This window comes from Leuciscus leuciscus (assembly GCF_965113295.1).
Source record: "Leuciscus leuciscus genome assembly, chromosome: 11".
Lineage (NCBI taxonomy): Eukaryota > Metazoa > Chordata > Actinopteri > Cypriniformes > Leuciscidae > Leuciscus > Leuciscus leuciscus.
The window spans coordinates 3,067,949-3,091,056 of record NC_138735.1 but is presented as its reverse complement, the minus strand read 5'-3'; the positions used below and the strand labels follow the sequence as shown (position 1 = coordinate 3,091,056).

Genomic DNA, 23,108 nt, shown 5'->3' with positions numbered 1-23,108 from the left:
AACATTGATAATAATCATAAATGTTTCTTGAGCATCAAATCATCATATTAGAATGATTTCTGAAGGATCATGTGACACTGAAGACTGGAGTAATGATGCTGAAAATTCAGCTTTGATCACAGGAATAAGAAATCTAAGAAATTTAAAATCTGTCTTTATATAAACTTTTACACCGATTACATTTTTTTATTAATTTGACTAAAATATCTTCTTGATAACAGAAATAATATTTGACCAAAATAACATACAGTACACTATATTGCCAAAAGTATTGGGACACCCCTCCAAATCACTGAATTCAGGTGTTCCAATCACTTCCATGGCCACAGGTGTATAAATCAAGCACTAGGCATGCAGACACTTCTGCAAACATTTGTGAAAGAATGGGTCGCTCTCAGGAGCTCAGTGAATTCAAGCGTGGTACGTTAAAGGTTGCCACCTGTGCAATAACTCCATTTGTGAATTTTCCTCACTACTAAATATTCGACAGTCAACTGTTAGTGGTATTATAACAAAGTGGAAGCAATTGGGAACAACAGCAACTCAGCCATGAAGTGGTAGGCCACGTAAAAGCACAGAGCGGGGTCAGCGTATGCTGAGGCACACAGTGCACAGAAGTTGCCAACTTTCAGCAGAGTCAATGGCTGCAGTGGTGTAAAGCGTGGGATGCAGTGGTGTAAAGCGTGGGATGCAGTGGTGTAAAGCTTGGGATGCAGTGTTGTAAAGCGTGGGATGCAGTGGTGTAAAGCGTGGGATGCAGTGGTGTAAAGCGCGGGATGCAGTGGTGTAAAGTGTGGGATGCAGTGGTGTAAAGCGTGGGATGCAGTGTTGTAAAGCAGTGGTGTAAAGCGTGGGATGCAGTGGTGTAAAGCGTGGGATGCAGTGGTGTAAAGCGTGGGATGCAGTGGTGTAAAGCTTGGGATGCAGTGTTGTAAAGCGTGGGATGCAGTGGTGTAAAGCGTGGGATGCAGTGGTGTAAAGCGCGGGATGCAGTGGTGTAAAGTGTGGGATGCAGTGGTGTAAAGCGCGGGATGCAGTGGTGTAAAGTGTGGGATGCAGTGGTGTAAAGCTTGGGATGCAGTGTTGTAAAGCGTGGGATGCAGTGGTGTAAAGCGTGGGATGCAGTGGTGTAAAGCGCGGGATGCAGTGGTGTAAAGTGTGGGATGCAGTGGTGTAAAGCGTGGGATGCAGTGTTGTAAAGCAGTGGTGTAAAGCGTGGGATGCAGTGGTGTAAAGCGTGGGATGCAGTGGTGTAAAGCATGGGATGCAGTGGTGTAAAGCTTGGGATGCAGTGTTGTAAAGCGTGGGATGCAGTGGTGTAAAGCGTGGGATGCAGTGGTGTAAAGCGTGGGATGCAGTGTTGTAAAGCAGTGGTGTAAAGCGTGGGATGCAGTGGTGTAAAGCGTGGGATGTAAAGCACGCCACCACTGGACTCTAGAGCAGTGGAGAAGTGTTCTCTGGAGTAACAAATCACGCTTCTCTGACTGGCAACCCGATGGACGAGTCTGGGTTTAGCGATTGCCAGGAGAACGGTACTGGCCTGACTGCATTGTGCTAAGTGTAAAGTTAGGTGGAGGGGGGATTACGGTGTGGGGTTGTTTTTCAGCGGTTGGGCTTGACCCCTTAGTTCCAGTGAAAGGAACTCTTAATGCTTCAGCATACCAAGACATGTTGGACAATTTCATGCTCCCAATATTGTGGGAACAGTTTTGGGGATGTTCCTGTTCCAACTTGACTGTGCACCAGTGCACAAAGCAAGGTCCATAAAGACATGGATGAGCGAGTTTGGTGTGGAGGAACTTGAGTCCTGATCTCAACCCGATAGAAAAGCTTTGGGAAGAATTAGAGCGGAGACTGTGAGCCAGGCCTTCTCGTCCAACATCAGTGCCTGACCTCACTAATGCACTTCTAGAAGAATGGTAAAGGATTCCCATAAACACACTCTTAAACCTTGTGGAACGCCTTCCCAGAAGAGTTGAAGCTGTTATAGCTGCAAAGGGTGGGCCAACTCCATATTAAACCCTACATATTAAGAATGGGATGTCATTAAAGTTAATGTGCATGTAAAGGCAGACGTCCCAAAACTTTTGGCAATATAGTGTATTTCCAAAAAACAAACAACAACATACAACTTTTTAAGATATAAGATAGTTTATATATATATATATAGAACTGTATGTTCCACAGCTTTTGACTTGTTCGGCTCTGGTTGGAAACATACAGGTCTATTTTTAATTCCAGACATGTTTGAGAGAACAAAGCATGCAGTGGGTTCGGCTGATGGAGGGTGGGCTGGGGTGGGATGACAGTAACAGTCTCCGAGAGTGACGTTTGCCTCTGTATGCAGAATGCGTCTGGTGTGGCCCGTCATGTTTACCTGTAGCTGGGATGGGGCTGAACACGCGGCTTTATGGAGACTGGTTTTGATCATTGGAAGAGCATCTCTACATGGAAAACAGCCTGACTGACTTCTATTTATTTATTATAAATTTTTTATGGCATAGATTCCACAATGTGCTGAAAACATTCCTCTGAGGTTTAAGTCCATAAAGAAATGATGGCGTCACGCAGTTGCTGCAGATTTGTCGGCTGTACATCCATGATGTGAATCTCTCGTTCCAGCACTTCCCAAAAATGCTTTATTGGATTGAGATCTGGTGACTGTGGAGGCCGTTTGAGTTTAGTGAACTCACTGTCATGTTCAAGAAACCAGTTTGAGATGATTTGTGCTTTGCGACGTGCATTATCCTGCTGGAAGTAGCCATCAGAAGATGGTCCACTGTGGTTATAAAGGGATGGACATGATCAGCAACAATACTTAGGTAGACTGTGGTGTTTAAATGATGCTCAGTTGGTACTAAGTGTGCCAAGAAACTATATAACACATTACACCATGAACCACTGATACAAGGCAGGATGGATCCATGCTTTCATGTTGTTTACGCCAAATCCTGACCAGACCATCTTAATGTTGCAGCAGAAATCAGGCAACGCTTTTCCAATCTTCTATTGTCCAGTTTTGGTGAGTGTGTGTGAATTGTAGCCTCGGTTTGCTGATCTCAGCCGACAGGAGCGTCACCGGTGTGTGTCTTCTGCTGCTGAAGCCCGTCTGCTTCAAGGTTTGATGTGTTGTGTGTTCAGAGATGCTCTTCTGCACCTCGGTTGTAATGAATGCTTATTTGAGTTACTGCTGCCTTTCTATCAGCTGAACCAGTCTGGTCATTCTCCTCTGACCTCCGGCATCAACAAGGCATTTTCTTTTCTTCCACAGAACTGGCGCTCACTGGATATTTTCACTTTTTCAGACCATTCTCTGTAAACCCTAGAGGTGGTTGTGTCTGAAAATCCTGTAGATCAGCAGTTTCTTAAATACTCATACCAACCCATTTGGCACCAACATCAATGTCAAAAATCACCTTTCTTCCTCATTCTGATGCTCAGTTTGACCTTGAGATCATCTTGACCATGTCTATATGCCTAAATGAGTTGCTGCCATGTGATTATATTTGATTAATTATTATTAGTTATTTATTTACTTACTTATATACATTGATATTGACACACTGATGTAGTAAGTGATACAGTCATGAAATCAGAATAGTTCCTGGACTGGAACTTGCTAGTATCAAAAAGGATTTAAAAGCACCATAAAAGTAGTCTACACATGATAGTATGAACCACTTATGGTTCTTTTGCTTATATATATATATAAACATCCACAATTTCAGTCTCCATTCATTGAAATCTAATGAAAAAGAGCAGCCAACACATTCTTCAAAATATTTCCTTTGAATTTGGTAAATGATGACAGACTTTGTATTTACGGTGAACTATCCCTTTAATCGTGGGTGTAAACAGGGCCTTTGAGAGTCGACAAGGCAAAAAAAGACCTTGATTCTTCTCAGCATTGTTGTGAACCGTAACGATGACAGTTTTAAAGTGTTTTAAACAGCATAACCTTCATTAAAGCTTAATCGCTTCACCCCTACGCTTTCTATGAATGCATCTTTCCGCAAACTCAGCCATGGCGCTCTTTGATAAAGAACGGAGCGTTCCGACACACCCTCCGTCTGATTCATTAGAGCAGATTCTGCAGTAATTATCAGCTCACCCACACTCATTAAATCAAGCGTATTATGAAGCTCAGCGCATCAGCGTATCCCACACGTGAAGCTCTTATCCTCGCGCCGTACACACGCAGCTGTTGCTCCGCTATTGTTCCGTGCACAGTGACTTAATTACTCATACACACACACACACCCACACACACGCATTCACACGCTCACAGAACAAACACTCGCTGTACATGTCGCAATCAGGGAGTAGAAGCGCTTGCGTGTTGTTGTGTCTTCGGACCCCTGGGGGGAGTCATTTTTAAATGAACTCATTTAGAGTCAAACCCACAGTGGATATTATGAACAATACAATCTCAGAACGCAGTGTTGTGTGTGTGTGTGTGTGTGTGTCCACCCGTCTCTGTTTCCTCTTCCTGATTCTATAGAATGTTTCTCATACGCCTCCAGGAAGTCTTGGAACTGTATGTTGTTTAATTCTCTATGTATATCAGCGCCCCGTCTGAGAGTGCCAGCGTGTTTCTGGCTTCGGACACTTGTCGACTGTGTGATGCAACTGTGACCAACACTGGTGCAACAGTCCCTCTGTGTTTTCATGGTGTATTTACTGTACATAATCATAGCGTTATGCTGTTGCTGACAGGTAATGCATGAGAGGTTGGGGATAACAGTGGTTTTACTGTGGTAAAAACACTAACGCTGGGTTTCCAGGTCTTTGGAACAACAATACCCCAATGACCAAAGCAACTGCACATTGTTGAGCCCCTAATGCACATGTGCATATATAGGCCTAATTTATAAAATAAATTAAAAGTTTTTTTTGTGATATATATTGTATTATTTTATTTAGTTATTCTTGCATAATTTGAAGAAATTACAATATTTGTTAAACGGGATTCATAATATTTATAATATTGATTGTTGAGATGCGATCTTGAATGGTGTGATTTCAGCCCTGCAAAAATTATTTTCTTTTCAACTTTTATTTCTTTTTATATTCTTTTAGTAGAACACCTCCAAAACTATTTTACCTAAAACTGAAAAATAATTTTTCAAATTTCGGTGCATCACTAGTTGAGATGGAGCCACAACTGAGGGACAGGGTCGTTTTTTTTTTTTTTTATAAAAAAAGGTTTACACAACATATATTAAAATGGCTTATTTCACTCCTTTATATCTTTAGTTATTTTATGATATATATTCATATTTCATTCAAAGTTTGGGTCTGGGACAATGGTAATATTTTTATTTATTTTATTTTATTTTTGCATGAACTTGGGTAGCGTATAATAGTAATATTAGTAATAATCAATAATAAAATAATATAAACAGTTACGCCAAATAATATTGTGTACTATCCTTATAACAGTTGTTTTTTTAGGTTCGCCAATCAACTTAGGAACTCATTATAGAATTCAAATGATATGAGGTCACGTGTGTGTGTGTGTGTGTGTATGTGTATTGTTATTCTACAGCTTTGGCTATTCATTCGACTGTCCTATGACTATTTTTAGAGCATAATCTAGAGTTTATGTATGTCGTCACACATTTGAATGTATTTGCCTTTGCACGCTGACTTGTTTTGTGGACCTAGACGTTAATGTCACATTGACTTCTACCTGCTGTCTCCCCTCTCGTCTCCTGCTGATGTGTGTTTCTGCTTCCAAGCTTTTTGATGTCGGCTAGAGCTCCTCTTGTGTTCTTGTCGAGTTGTGTGCTAAATAACCTCACCGTGACCAACGGGCCCTTGACCCGAGCTCTGATCTCACTGTGACTCTGTGCTATTGAGGGACGATCCTGAACGGTGTCAGTCTCCACATCTGCTCGAGAACCCGCGGGTAGTCTAGCAAGCCTCGTCCTTGCCTCATATTTCTATATGCATATGTTGAAGAATCTGCCAGCTGGCAGGATTTGTCAAAATCTCCGTTGAACTCCTGGTGGTTCATTGGTTAATGAACTTTAAATGACTTGCATAGCCCACATAAACTCAATGGCTTAAAATGTTTTGCATATTATATGCTAACATGCTAAAAATGTGCTTCTGTATTTTTATCAACATACAAATGTTCCAGCAGTTGCTCTACCGAGCTTCCCTTAGTTCTAAACCAAAGAATGAACCTGGTTTAGCTTGCTTGTGCTGTTGTTTGCCCGCCGAACATGGCTGTCGTTACTTTTTGAACCCTGGAGTATTTCTCCCGCATGGTTTTACTCGGCTTGTCACGACGCACGCCAGATTGTTTGGATCACATAGAAGCCAGGAGCTCTGCAGTGTTTTGCACTTGTCACCTGAACTTTAATTAGTTTGGTCTGTTCGCGTTTCAGAAGGGACCGAAGACTGCTGTGCGGTCCCTCGTTGTTTTGATTCAGAGCCGAGTGCTAGTGTGTGTGTGTGTGTGTGTGTGTGTGCTCACTTTTACCTTGCCATTGATTTGAATTTCAAAGTCCTTGTGCGCTCGTTGGCACTTCTGGCTTGTTGGCGGCGTGGAAGCGACGGTAGGCGTGACAGGTGGAAAGTGTGTGTGTGTGTGTGTGAGAGAAAGATGCAAACTCATTGCCGTATGCTGAGTGCATCTTAAATCACATCACATTGACATTAAATTCAGGCAGGTGGAAGTGTTGTATATTTACCGCCATGTTCACATTCCCAGTTTGCTCAGGCAGAAAGAGACAAATTAAATATGTGGCTGTGTCTTCTTCCTTTTCTCTTCATGAACCTCTCCAAGTTTTATACCCTAAATCTCTGACTAGATTTGGTCCTGTGGGCCTTTACAAAGCATACTCCCTCCACAATGTTTATTCTCTCACTAGTTTATTTGATAAATCTATCAATTTTTGATCTTTTTTTCTGAAAAGCCTTTTTTTTTCTGATCCAACAAATGTTATTTACACCACATTTCAAATGATATATTGTGTTTTATAACTTGTTTTAAGTAAAAACATCCTAAATTGCTATTAAGTAATATTTTCAATCTTTTTGCACAATTTGAAAAATTAGAGCTTAACTAAAAAAAGCTTTAAATACTGGTAAATTGTTTAAGGTAGAGATTCAGTCAGTAATTTTTAGTTAAAAATAGATTTTTTTACATAATTTTTTACTAATTTAGAGTGAAATAAAATGTATACATAAAGGGCATTTGAGAAGAAGTGACGAAGGCACGGGAAGAAAAGTTCACACTTTAGATCAGGGTCCGATTCTCACTATTAACTAACTATAGTCGTCAACATTTGAAGTTGATCAAAACCTCAAAGTTATACATGAATTTTGAACAATACCCGTTCTTGTCTTAGGACAACTTTGATTTAACTTTTTTGATCTACTTCAAATGTTGACTACTGTATTAAATATGACTTTTGCCTCAATTGTTTTGCCTCAAAAAAACGAATTCCTAGTTAGTAGGTAGTTAAGTTTAGGTATTGGTTAAGATTAAGGGGTTTACAATATGATCATGCAGAATAATTCATTAATATGTGACCCTGGACCACAAAACCAGTAAATTGATATTATACATCACCCGGAAGCTGAATAAATAAGCTTTCCATTGATGTATGGTTTGTTAGGATAGGAGAATATTTGACCGAGATACAACTATTTGAAAATCTGGAATTTGAGGGTGCAAGAAAATTGAAACATTGAGAATATCTCCTTTAAAGTTGTACATTTATGTTCATGATTGTGCTGCATTCACTCACACACATTTTTTTTGTGATATATTTACTGTAGGAAATTTACAAAATATCTTCATTGAACATGATCTTAATATCCCATTGATTTTTTAAATAAAAGAAAAAAAACGATAACCTTGACCCATACAATGTATTGTTGGCTATTGCTACAAATATACCCATGCGACTGGTTTTGTGATCCAGGGTCACATAGGCCTATGTGCTTTAGAAGTACTAATAAACAGCCAATATCCTAGTAATATGCATGCTAATAAGCAACTAGTTAATAGTGAGAATTTGACCCTAAACTAAAGTGTTACCAAAAGTTTTAAACTGACCTTCATATAACAAAATATCTAGGACATAAAAGAGCTGTATTTGAAGAGACACCCATCTGTGTTTTCTGTGCATTTTCCCCCTTGTAGTGCATATGTGTTTAAAACAGTGGTAGGTCCCATTTCAAACACCCCAGCCCATTTCAAATCACTCCCAGTGAAATGCTCGTCGCGTGAATCACTCTCTCACAAAACGCGTGGGATAACGACAGAACCCCAAATGTGCCATTTTCTCTCCTCCGTCAACGGGCTCTGAATGGCGTCATTATGCTGCTGATTTCAAAAACAAAAGATAAAGATCGAGGCGGCACCATGAACGGCACACGCGCACAAACGCATGCCTAAATAAAGTGGTTTTGTATTGCTCAGTTGGGGCGCTACGTCTCATGCAGTTATACATAATGGCACCTGTTATAAGAGCCGTCATCCATAAGCAACCTCACGGGTGGTAACGGAAACTCAGGAGACGTGTTCTTGCGTGTTCTGCTGATAAGATGGGACAGAAACGTAAACGAGCAAACTGTTGCCATCTGAGGGACAACACATTCTCTACAAGAACACAGATTTAGACCGAACAAACGTATATCAGTGAATCGACTCATCTGCAAAGACCAGTTTAGATCGACAGTCTGGTCCAGGCTGGTTTATGCTAGTTTGTGCTGGTCTAGTTGGGCCGTAACCATCCTATGCCCTCCCTATTGTTTCGATTATTGATTTGCCTATATGGGTTTCAAGTCGCTAAATACCATTTACATCTGGTTGTCCTCAGTTCTAAACATTTGTGGTTCAGCTAGCCAAGAAGTCTGGGTGGGACACTAGGCACCAGCACATCCATAAATCAACGTTTAGTACCAGAGAAATATACCATATGGTGGTTTTTCAGCAGGGAATATCTATATTAGTGCATTGGTTGTATTTTATTTCATTCCATTCGACTCTTGAACCGTAACATCAGAACTCCTCTCTCAGTGTTGTTAAATACTATTTTGTTTACTAAGTTCTGGTAATCAACAGGGAAGAACTGTAATGACTCTGCTTCTCAAGATTCAGAATTATGTTGTCTGCTATGATGAAGTAATGCTCTGTTTTGAAAATCTAAACTCATAAAATAACCTTATGCGAGAAGTATGTCCCAGTGGATTGGAATATATGTTTGAGGATGTAATTGAGTATATGAACAGAAGGGGGCGCTGTGGTACTTCAGTTGAGTTGTGTTTGCTTTTTTTTAATACTTCTCTGTGATCAAACACTCCCCAAACACAAACTGACTACCACTCAAACTCAGCATCTGTGTATGTTTTTTCATATTGCAAAGGTTCATTTGTGTTGAAGATAAAACAATTTGCGTGTTTGTGTGTGTATGCACATGTGTTCATAAGCTAAAACAATTTTTACTTGCAACTAAACATTTTTCATTGCTAACATGTGCACGCTTTCTACTTGTTTAATGGTAGCTTACATCTGGATCCAATGCACATAATCACCTTATGCAGAAGACTACAGACTTCACCAAACCTCTAACACACACCACACATTCCTTTTCAGAGGACATAATCCTCAATACTCGCACACTGAGGCCTCTTTGATCTATCTTTAATCATCCACGGACTCCCCCTACGGATAAATGTGATGGACAGACATGCATTATTTTTTAGAAGATGATATTTTCTAGGGCATGACTCTGATTCTCCAGCCATTAAGAAAGCGTACATGTTTCCAACTATAGGCTTTGAACTCCTACGCCGAGCAGCCCATCCTTTTGGCCGTGTATCTCCTACAGAGAACAGAAGTGCATTGAGGAGCTTAAGTTCACCTCTGAAGGTTCAGAGTTGACTATTAGACATAGTACTTGCACTTTGTGTTCAATGATAGCCTACGGTCAGAACACTTTTCCTTCTGTTGAGCCTCAAGCGAAAGGCCTTGCGGAATATCACATTCCCCTAGTCTGCACCTTTGTGGATGGGTTGGGAATAAAGACAGAAAGGACATTGAAAAGAAAGGGAGAGAGAGATAGTGAGACAATGTGAGTCTTTCAATCCCATCACCTAATTCTCATTTAACAAATCATTCGGCAGATGCATGATCCATGAAATGGCTACAAACCAAAGGGATTTTCTCTCGTCTCTCATTCTCTTTTTTTCTATTTGGCTAAATCTCTCCTTTTTAGTAGCCTTCGGAGTACAAGCTGTTTTCTGATTCATTTTCGTTCGTTCTGTAATCCCTTTTCTGAAACATCACACACTAAGGGTTCAGAATCCATACTGATGTCATTAATCCCTGCAGGATTCTGGCATGTGTGGGTTTGTCTGGAAGAGGCGCTGGCCTAGACGGACAGAAAACTCCAAGGTAGCCATTGTCTGTTTTTGGTTAATTGATCGACCAGTCTCAGCGGATCGTCCTCCTGCAGCTTTGGAGAGGACCCCTCGTTTTTATTGACTCTCTGTTGGTTGCTGAGGAAATACAAATCACTTTTATCAGGCCTCCAGATGGTTTCCCCGTTAACTGATATTCAAATACATCTATCCCGCTGTCAAAGTGACTCGGTCTGAATGCATTCAGGTGTATTCTTCTCTACATCCTCACACAGCTTTCCAGAGTCTGAGAGCTTCTTTTCCAAAGTCTTTAGCTACTTTAGCCTAATCTTTGATTAATGTTGTCTTCAAGTTACTGAATTGCGGCCTGTGAAGTTTGGATATGGATCAAAGGCTTTCCGGCCTAGTCGTGGATAGCTCAGGGTTTTAATGCTTTACCCATCTCAGTTCAGCTTCCTCTGTCATTATCTCTCCTCCCCCTCCTCTCACTCCATATGTGAATCCAACATTGTATCTCCTGACTCTTGATGCCTCTTTCAGGGATTGCATCTTACTATAGCGCCAGCAGGAGCTGAATCAAGCTAATCGTGCACTAAGCATCAGCTCATCATTGATGTAGTCCCAGGAAAACTTTCTGGATTGGCAAGCTAAGACTTTGAACAGGAGAGGAAGGATTTCTATGTGGTTAAATCTTCGCAATCCTAAGGCAATGACACAGCTCAACTTGATTCTGCAGCTCGGCACGATGAGTCAACTGAGAGATGCGGAACTGCTAAATCCACTTTTCCTAAAAATAACCTAGGGTTGACGTCAAACATATTGATATTAACAAGTTCTTTGGCCGGCTTAACTGGCTTTCAGTAGGAAGACATAATTTGTCCAAATGTATGATGGCTAAGAGAAAGGTGTGAAGTCATTAAACTCAACATCTCTTTTTAATGGTCTTTTATAGTGGCAAATGAGAACATAGTCTAAACTGATCTACGACCTAAAGGCCACCGGATTCAGGCTTCTGTGAGGCAATGCATGCAACGTAATGCAATAAACTTACCTCGCTCTGCCCTGTTCCTCTCAAGAAGACTCTTCTATGTACTGTCGATCCACAGTCCATAACCTTCCGCTCTTGATTTCCAGCGCGGTGCCCTGACATCCTGCGACGCTCGGTTTTACGATAGCCTAGGGTGATGAGGTCACCTAAATGCCTCATCCTGTAGTTGCATGCCATTGAATTTATGACAGTGCTCCCTCTGCGTATACGCAAGGGCCGGATAATTTCTTTATTAGCATGATTTCATATGTTTGTGCTGTGCAAGCTCTAAAAACAGTTTGAAAAATGGAGAATTCACAGGCCTAATTCGTCTCGCTCCACGAGAGGCGGTTTTATATAGAGAGAGGTGGATATTAGCTCTGTCTGGAACAGTCTTTCTGATGGCTGTGCAAGTGAAGTGGTGCATTTTCAGGGGCAGATTGCTCACATTGGAGAGCTCATAAAGATGATCCAAATGTATCTCCATCGATTCCTGCCAAAGTGGCTCTCACTGACTTGGCAGCGCTGTGAATGTTATTTGGTTCAAATAAATGGTACAGATTGTATGGTCATTCATAGCTTTTGTAGTGTCAACTCCCACTATGATATTATGGACCATTTCGTGGAATAGATGGGCAGGTATGGAATCGGTAATTCTTCATCTTTGTTTGGTTTCTGTGCTTGCCTTCAAAGAGTCTGACACCTTGCTGCTTTCCTTTTCTGTCTCCTGTCTCTTGTTCTTTTCATCTATATCTCAGTCAAGAGGAGGGAGGCGTGCTCCCCACTGGTGGGTAAACAGGACGAGGGGTGGTGGAGGATACTAAGAGGTATGCGAACTGAAGAGAGCAACAGGAGGATGCCACATGCCGCTTGTTTTCTTTTTTGTAAGGGCCTCAGCAGGAGTTTAGGGAGTTTCCGCTCGAAGACACACAAGAAGCACGATGCTCTTACACATACAGTGTGATTAAGAAAGATGGGAGAGGTGTAGATTTAAATATATCATCCTTTTCTCCTCTGCTTAACCCCAGCTGTCCTTTCTTTTGCCTGTTTAGTTACCAATACCGTTTCATTTCAATCCCCCTTATCTCCATACTTCTTGCTGCAAAAACAAGGTCTTGGTTATTAACCTTGTTTTTGAAAGATTTACATTTATGTTTTTGTGCATTTGACAGACTACTTTATCCAAAGGGACTTCAAAGTATACAGTTCATGCATACACTAGGCATCTAAACCTGCTCTTGTCCTAAGTGCAACTCAAAAGCTGTGAAAGATGGTTGCAAATTTTTTGCCAATGGTCCAGCTGATCAACCATTCAATGACCATTTTGGACCAGATAGAAATCATATCAGAGGCTGGTTTTAGTTGGACTTTCTCAACCTGTTGTGCTGTACGTGTGTTTATGGTGTAGTTGTTTGGGGATGAGCTCATGGCTTCTCTGTTAGGTCTGTGCTGAATAGGCTATACTTTACACACCATTTCTCTGGCCACTTACTGATAAGAACCTCATTACGCATCAAATGGGCACAAATTGCCTCAGTCTTGCATTGCTATCTGGATGAATACATCCCTCCTTTGCTCTGAGGCTGTAATAGAGCTGTGTTTGTGTGTCTGAGCAGGCTTCCTAGCGTGCTTCTATTTATGTTGTGTCTCTTGTTTGTGCTTTTAAATCTCTGACTTTTGTTGTTGTGTTGTACTTAAAGCACTTACTGAGGTATGTATTTGTCTATGGATATACCTCCTTGCAGTTAAATGTAAATACACACCGACAACTGTAGCCCTAGCCAGAGTGCCTGGCTCGGTTTGCATACTGCTTGGGGAACAGAGATAGAGGGGCTGATAATGTGCTATCAGATGAGTGGAGGAGGGAGAGAAAGAGTTGTGTTCACAATCACCTATCTGGTTCTCCGTTAAGCCAATTAAGCTCATTACCAGTTCAGCCCATTCCGGCACTTTACACGCACACTCACGCAGAGAAACATATGTGGCTATGAAGTTTTCTTAGTGTTTGAACCAAATCAACAGTGTTCTAACCAGCAACATCCTATTTGGAACAGTGCATTATAATAATGCTACTTGAAGTCAGACTTTCAACTTATGTGGAAATCTAGTAGGGGTGTAATAAGACATGTATTCATCCCGAGGCATCACAGTACAGACGTCACGGTTTGGTATATGAAGTCAGACGACGAATACAGTCATTCACAGGCGATCCACACTCCAATCCAGAAGGGGGCGCGCACGGTAATGCAATGCTGTTTGCTAACCATCACAACAGAAGTAAGAGCAGAAGAACAGCACATATGCAAATGACTTGAGTGCTTGAAAACAAGTCCTCAGTACAGTGGTAGTAAACTTGTATCAAACTATGAACTCAAAACTGAGGTAAGTGCCAAGTTCTGCGTGTACCGTTACACCCCTAAAATCTAGACAATCAAACACCTGCAGAGCTATTGTTATCATGCCTGCATATCTAATGTTTGCATCACTAACTTCTGACCTCTCATTTGAAGATATTTGGAATATTCCACATTTCTTTGTCTGGAACACAATAAACATAACATATGTTGATGCACTGTTTTGTGGCTTGATACAGTGTTTAGTGTTCACTGAGGACAGACACATTACACAACGCTGGAAACGTGTTGTTTTGGACCTGCTAAGAATTCATTGTGCACCAACACTAAACCAGTTCTGCTGAAAAGTATAGCGTTCTTAGTATAAAGCTGAGTTGCAATAGTTGACATGGTTATTAGTTTGTTACTTAATTTTTTTAAAAGTGTATCTGAGGTTAAATGAGGACATTTTTAAAGCACCGCTGCCCCATGGCATCCCTGTATTGTTCAGTCTGTGTTAATTAGAATCAGCATCCGCTCGCTCTCTGTGCCCTATTGGGGGTTGCGGAACGTGTTTGCATGCTGTTGCCCCCTGTGGTGAAGGTTATGTATTGCGGACATGCACCTCACGTTCTGGACCCCAGGGCAGGGAATTAGACTGGTAAATAGGTCAACACTGAACACAAAGGAACTACGGCAGGTGGAAGTGGCAGTGCTGTGATTCTCATCTGTCTAAACAGTCAGGAATGGGGAAAGGGGGATTCAAATAGTCTGGAATCCCAACTCAATTCCCCTTTACGTCCCATACCTCATAAGAAACGTTCTTAACCGCACACACATGATAGAAGCAGTTACACACAAGTGCATTCATGAGATGCAGGTGCAGTAACACAAAAAATCAGATACTGTGTGGCAGATGCATGCACATACACACGCAGTCTATAAATATTTAGATTAAATCCTTATCACTCCAGTTAATTAGCACAAAAATTACATTCACAATGAGATACGATCAATCAACATTCAGCCGTCTGCAATCACTGTTTACAGTGACCCTCGGTGTTTGCATGAATACTAATGCGTGCACACACACAAAGCTGCATGATTAATGAAGGCAGTTTGAGACAAAGACCGGGGTCACACCTCTTCTCTCCTCCCATGGCGGTGCATCCAATAATAAGACCTGTTTTAATAACACCGGCTCTTTTTAATAAAGCTCCATCACCTTGACGACTGATCCGGGCAGGATTCCACGCCGCCCTCGTGTGCCCGGGAAGCACTGACCCCATTGACTCGGGAACCCCTCTGTGTATAAAGTAATTCTTTTGATTTAAGGAAAACACACATCCCATTGTTCAGAGGCTCGTCTCTGTGCATTTTGGGAGATGAATTTAAGGTCTTGACATCGCCTTTGACCAAGAGTGTAATGTACACTGAGAGACCACATGCTGAGCCGGCAGTCGCATTGGCTGGGTTTGGCAGGATGGTCTTGGAATAACAGTAAGACTTCACAAAGCATACTTTTTCCATACCAGTTTTTGGAAATCACAAGTCTTTTAGGAATGTTTGGAGTTTGTTTTGTTTTGTTGTCTATACCATTTTTTAAATTTTTTTAAATTTTAGTTTAAAGCTGCTTTTCTGCGGCACCAGCCGAAATGGCAAAGTTACTACTTTTTAAAAACTTGAACAATGTCTCTTAATAATGACTTTCAAGCATGTCTTTAATTGACCGGACAATCTCTGACAAACACAAATCCTGCCTATTTAAGACTATTTAAACAAACACAGCAATGTTTTAAAAACATTGAGAAAATCAACCAATTAATCGTCTTCTTAGTTATAGTTGTCTCTGCAAAAGAAAAAAATGACATTATCTTTTAAGGGGCATGGGAAACAGAATTATATTTGCTTTTATATCAATGCTTTTTGAGTATTTAGGTACTTGACCTGCTTTGGTAAACAACAGTGGGAATTGTACTGGTAAGTAGAGATTAGCCAGTCATAACATTTAAGTCATTTGCATAAGCCTTAAAGGGACAGTAACAATTCAACCTGTTTGGGTCCTATGGCCTACCTTACATCTTACATCTTACATCTCCACCTTGCAGTAGCCAGAACTGTTTTTGCTGCAAATAAGGTGTAAAATAAAGTTAATTTAATAACACTGCCGTCTGAAGTGTGCAAATGTGTGTTTTTCTGACTGCTGCAGTGCAGCACACTCTTCAGCAGTGTCTCTCGGCATGTTTTAGAGGCACGACAGGCCTGTTTAGCATTCACACAGGCTCTCTGTGGCAGCCGATTGTAAAACTCATTCTCTCTCATGCGCTTTCCTCTGGCCCGTTGAGAGATGGCATGTCTGTCTCTCACATGGATGCCTGCACCTGTCAGATAGGGAATGCTGCAAGTCTCTTCTGAACACAACATAACACAGAACATAACCAGGGTGCGAATTACGGGGGGTTTGGGGGGGTTTGACCCCCCTAAAGAAGGCTTGATCCACACGGATGGACGTCAAAACTAGATTGGGAGGGGGGGTGTCAGTTACGCATAATAAGAGCTTTACTTGCAAATATGAAGATGCATTTCTGTAGCTACTAATGATTTTAAATTGTTATTTTTGCCGCCCCTGAAATGGGTCATACCATTGATATTACCTAAGCAGTTGAAGTAAATACGCTCATTCAAGGACGTGCATTTATTGCCTGGACCGAGCAAGAACACCCAAGGGCCTAAAATGCATGTTCAGAGTTCAGTCAGTAATAAAGTTTACTCTGTATAACTTAATGCTGTTGAACTGAATATATGAAGCAAACTGTTTGCTAAAGTTACCACAACATTAACAACAACACTGAAGTAAGAGTGTAAGAGTGCTCGGTTAATCTGTCTGTCGGATGTGTGTGAAAGTTGTGTTTGTTACCCTGCAGGTTTTCTTTCAGAATCATCATTGGCCAGTAGAAAGAAAAAATAGCATACATAAAAGCTTTTTATTTAAAATGAAGACGAGATAAAGACCCACTCGTCATGTGAGGTTTGTTATGAAATGTCCGGTATAAATAAATATATTATGAATAATGCAATATAATTTCAATCACCAGTGAACGAGCCAAAGAAAGGAAAGGAAAGATAACATATATCATATCATATCATATCATATCATATCATATCATATCATATCATATCAAATCATATATCATATCATATCAATCATAACATAACATAACATAACATAACATAACATAACATAACATAACATAAAAACAAAAACATAACATAACATAACATAACATAACATAACATAAAAACAAAAACATAACATAACATTACATAACATAACATAACATAACATAACATAACATAACAAAAACATAACATAACATAACATAACCAAAAACAAAAACAAAAACATAACATAACATAACATAACAAAAACATAACATAACATAACATAACATAACATAACATAACATAACATAACATAACATAACCAAAAACATAACATAACATAACATAACATAACATAACATAACATAACATAACATAACATAACATAACATAACATAACATAACGCAACGCAACGCAACACGTTAAATGGTTTTAGCTTTGCATATTTGGGATCATGCATGAAGACCGCTCTATTATGTAATGCTATATATACGTTACAAGTGGTCTGGTAACAACCTGCAGATAATTGGAGCTCTTCAATTGGTTGAATAGACCCTGAGACCCTGATTGAAGGTCTCCTTGAAGTATGTGAGGTAAGACCTGCACGAACGACAGCCATCCTTCGTTATTTCTTTGTAAAATGACCTTCGTGTCTTTTTTGAGACGAGCACATTGTTGTGTACTGCAGACCCTTGTAGTGCAAAATAATGCCACATGTACTCCAGGTTTCCCAGAATCCCTTGTCTGGGTACCATTAACAAGAAGAGTTTGTTTGAACCATTCTCCCAGTATCCCGTTTCATCAGCATGGTTATCAAGGCTAACTTAAGTCTGAAGATCGTGTACTAGTTGTTTGGTTCCTGTCCAAGCTTTTAAGTGTACTAGAAGTAGATTTTTTTTGCTCAGATGTCGCTTATGATAAGATAAGATAATCCTTTATTCGTCCCATCCTTTATGCATATCTTAAGGAGATTTAAGGGCAAAGTTCACCTAAAAAATGAACATAATTTGTGGTAGTTGTTACATATATGAAGACATACCTCCACTTTGCTTCATCTGATTCCTGTATAAAGGAAAAAATACACCAATAATGTGACCTAGTCATACAGAGTAACCACCACAAAGAATGGTGTGTGTTGTTTGCTATTATTTGTGTGACAGAAGCCAATTTCAGCACTGCATTCAGGCTGTCAGGCGTCTGTGTTTTGCACATTTACAGGATTTCCTGAGGAGTGTTTCTCCGCTTTGAGTTACAGATAGAGACTCCTTCAGAACGAAGAGATTGATGAAGGTTTTTGACAATCCTGTCAGGAGGACATTGTTGAAACATTGTTTGTGCTATGAAAGATATGTCTGGGGAAACATTTCTGTTCCTTTTCAACAAATGATCCATGAAAAGAGGCATTTAACCTTCAGGAAATGTCTGTCCGCCTCAGGAGGACTCAGATTCGATATTATATGTGTGCTTTTATTTTAAATTCATTTTAAATGAATGTTCTTCATTTTTGAAACCCTGTTATCAAAACTTGAGACGTATACTTCACATCTGTGTTTGAACTTTATTTATACAATAAATATACAAAATAAAATAAATAAATGTGTAATAATTAACAAAAAAGTCACAGGGTTGTAAATTTAGCTTAAATTAAGCTTTTCTTAAATGGGACTAAATATTAATTTTATAATTTTTCTCTTACATTTACTTTGGGAACAGGACTTAATATTTAAGCTTGACAAATTGCCTACTATTTACTCTGAAATATGCTTAAAATGTATTTGAAGAAAATATGTAAATGACGTTGTGCCCTGAGTAACACTTTTTTCCCCCATAACATTTTTCGATCGATTGAATGATTGATGGGAAATCATGCAGTAACAGCATGCAAAGTGTGGGACACATTTATGATTTTTCTTTATTCAAACAATTTTATAATTCTTCAATTAATTAAATAATAGCTTAAAGCTGCAGTCTGTAGTTTTTGCTCTTTGTCGCCATCTCTGTTCGAAATCTGCAATTGCAGTTATTCGCGGAATTATCAGCTTTACGTGGCTTATCTCGGCACGGCACAGCGCGGATGAATCCAGTGTTTTGAGGAGAATGTGTGGCTGTCAGTCGCCGCCGGTGTGGATACTGGCATTCGCAATCACAGATTCTACTTTGGGAAGAATGACCAACATAAGAATTTTCACCAGAAAATGTTCTGAACAAGTAACATCCACTTTTGTTCTGACCAACTAAGGGGAAAAAAGCATTGCAGTAAATCACGCTGATTAAATCTAACGATCGCTCATCATATCACGTCAAACCGTGCAAATTATACTTTGTTTTCAAATTGTTAATGTTAACAACATCAGCATTGCGTGACATTTAATGCCCTTCCGATATTATCCTTGTTTTTGCACGGGCCGTTGCAGTCTCTTTATTTCTGTAGCCGCTCCGAAGCCCGACGTCTTTTGCATTTTACAGCGGGTGAATCTCCTGGTGATTGTCGTTTGAACCGTTCTGGATCCGCCATCAAATTGAAAAGTTTAATTATATCAAGTGCTGTGAGAAAAGGCTATAAATCTGCAGCATCCTCACTCTCATAGCCGACTAGCCGAGACTCTTCTTCATGTGGACAGATGTGCTTTATGTGGACAGATGTGACGTAATGACGCAAAGACATGCTCGAATTTCCCGTGGAAATCCACCAGTGCCACTGGAGTTAAAAACATTATAACAAGTAGGGGTGGGCGGTATGACCAAAATTCTGTTTCACGGTATGACTAATTTTATTTCACGGTAACGATATATTTCACGATATAGTTATATATTTATATAGTTATTCTCGAAAAATCGACAAAAAGGGCTTTGTATAATAAATAAACCCAAATACTTTAGAAATGAAAAGTACTTCACTTTGTTTGAATTTTATTTTTATTTTCTTTGGTAAACTGTTTTTAATAGCTAAATATAGTAAACAAAACACTCATCAACTTTTAGATTAACTGCCCCCAACTGATACAACTCAAACTTTAAATAAAGTGTTGCTGAATAATTTTTCAATCTCATGTTATTGCTTTAATTCATCAATCAGTTTATAATATCTGAATATTTTTTATTGAACTATTCTATTCATAAATAAATTAGTTACTTCCTTTTAATTTGTTAGGATATTAGTAAATACTAGTTATGTTTAAATGTTTTCCCGGTACATTATTTGCAATGTCTGCTTATACTGCGTTTTAAAGGGCTTGTTTTGCTCTTTTTGTGATATCTGCCAACCAATCTGCCAAAGCTTTAATCAAGAGAGTTTCAGAAGTGTTAAGTTCATCAAGTTTATAAGTGACTAGGAGAACAGCAGTATGAAAACCGAACAGCAGCTACTGTTACTGTTAGTAGACCAAGTAGTGTAAATTATACACACCTTGTAACTGCGTCATTATTTTACCATAGCCCGGTGAACACCGACACACCGCGCTCCCTCTCAGTGCACTGCACACGTGCGTGCGCGCGTCTTTTGCATCAGTAAAATGCGATCGGTTAATTTGAGTGACAAGTTGTAATCACGCATTGAATCAAAGGAAGATTTAATCAGCTGGTTCAGTGGCCAATTGTTTGGAGTTAGAAACATAACTCGCGCTGCATATTTAGTAATTTTGCCTCAGATACAGGATTATACATTCGCTTTAACAAGCAGGTTGTTCATTACCACGGCAACCGCTCGCATGTCATGCTGAATGCGATTTTCGTGTTTAAAAAGTAACTATAATACATAAGAAACACTTAGATTGATATATGAACTGTTGTTGTCAAGTAAGCTTCATGCTTTCCCTGTTGCGATCGTGCACTCCTCTAAACTGTAGCCTACGGGTGCTGCACTGCTCTAGTTTACTGCTGCGCCTTTCCCCCCGAAAATATCACGTTAACAACAACACTTTAGAAAACGTAATTCCTTTGTGAATCCTCTTGATCTGCTTTCTCCATGTTTCTTTGACAAATCTCAGTGTCTCCGTCTCACGCACGCTGCACATGAGTTAACCACGCCCACTTATTTACATGTCGCGGTATCACGGAATAAAAAAATCTGTTACGGTTGACATTTTCTACCGCGGTAACGATATATACCGTCATACCGCCCAGCCCTAATAACAAGCTTAGCGTTTTGAATCGAGCTACGGCAAGCAGAGAGTTTTGAACACTGGCTGGTTATGTACTTGCTCAAACATTTATTTGGGATAATTTTTAACCCCAAAAAGTTACGGACTGCAGCTTTAAATCAAAATTCTGACATTTATTGTATGATTTTAATTGTTGGATTTAACCGAGAAGGTCAAGACCAGTGCAGTGGGAAACGACGTAATCACTCTTTTGTCTTGTGATAGATAGTTCCTCAAACACCTTTTCAGAGGACATTATTGCAATCAAACACCAATTTGTTCCCCATTCATGAAAAGTGCCTCGGGTTTTTTTTTGTATAGTTCTCTGTTAATAGATACAGGAATTGTTTTGTTCTTGGAATTTCAAATGATCATATTATAACTTTCATAACTCTACATGTTGAACAGGAGTGAGTCATATCAGGGTAATTTTATATTTCTGGGAGCCTTGTGAAATATAAGACACTGTTCTTGAATATTTTTAGAGCTGTGTCTCAATATGAGGAACAGGAGAGCGTCTCCGAGGCTTTCTGAGGGGAATCCCAGCGTTACTGAGAGTGTAATTCAGTTCTTACTCGACACATTCATCGCACACGGTGTACGGTTTCTCACCCTGCTTTCAGATGTTTTTTGTTTTTGTTGTTTACCCAGAAGCGTTGTTGGAAAGGTCAGCGTTTATTGAGTTTTCAAAGAAAAGGCGCGTCTAAAAGCCTACAGAGAAACCAAACGTTTGGCTTGTTCATCGATGGACACAAGAAAAATCTTCACTGTCTGTTTCCCCACAAGTGCAAAGGTCACGCTGTGGTCAAATAAGATCTTACAGCATTCAGACGGCCGGCGACATTTTAATTGTCATCGGTTAAAAAGAACAGTTGTTAAAAATGATGGACAGCCATAAAGACGTCGCTTTACTGCGATTGGTCATTTGTTTTTACTTCTCTCCTTTTAGAAACTCCCATCGGCTTAACTAACGAAAAGTCATCATTCATCATCATCCTAATATGTGAAACATTCTGCATCTTTTTAAGATGATAAAACTTATTGTAAGTGGAAAAGGTTTTCTTTTTCTTTTTTTTACATAAACCTCACTTATTATTTTTTTTCAAAGATTAATTTTCTTTGTAATCCATGGAAGCTTTCCACCACTGAATAAAACAATTTAAAAGATAATTGCGACATTGCATCTCACAATTCTGACTTTATTTCTCGCAATTGCAAGTTTATAGCACGCAATTTTGAGAAATAAATTCACAATTGGGAGATACGTCGCAATTACCTTATTTATTTTTTATTCAGTGTCGGAAATAAGTTTCCATAGTTTTCTCTTTGTGCTGTTTTTAAGATCATTACAATACAGCATACATTTAACTCCATTATTTGTGTCTGTTTATCTAAAAAAGGAGCTATACTGGGTTGAGTTGTGTGTGTTCACTGGTATGTGTGTGTGTTTCTGGTATGTGTGTATCACACGTGTGCCCATTAGGTGTCTAACAGCAGCTCCTGTGGGGCTGTTTTGTCATCGCTAATAGGACTAAAGTAGAAGCCCAGACTCTCTTAACTTTGCTGTAACAACACAGACCGATGACAATGATATGAATCATGCGATACTGTAGCTCTAGTATGTGTGTGTGTGTGTGTGTGCATGTGAAGAAAAACACCCTTTGGGGCCTTATGTTCCAAGCAAAATAAAAACATACATCAAGCTCCTTATTTCGAGTCATCCCTGCGGCCCGCTGAAGAAAGTATCTGGCTGCTGTGAACCACCAGGTTATAGTTATCGGAATAAATTTTACTCTTGTTATTTCAGATGCTAAGATAGATTTTCTTCTAATCATTAAAGGGATACTCCACTTTTTTTGGGAAATAGGCTCATTTTACAACTCCCCCAGAGTTAAACAGTTGAGTTTTACCGTTTTCGAATCCATTCAGCCGATCTCCGTGTCTGGCGGTACCACTTTTAGCATAGCTTAGCATAGATCATTGAATCGGACAGGACCATTAGCATCTCTCTCAAAAATAATGACCAAAGAGTTTCGATATTTTTCCTATTTAAAACTTGACTC

At 39.7% G+C, this 23,108-nt stretch overlaps 1 protein-coding gene across 1 annotated transcript in view; it reads left to right on the top strand.

The window, feature by feature from the left end:
* Nucleotides 1-23,108, top strand: part of pard3aa (par-3 family cell polarity regulator alpha, a) — a 460,595-nt gene that overhangs the window by 80,069 nt on the left and 357,418 nt on the right. The gene's annotated exons all lie outside the window — the stretch shown is intronic.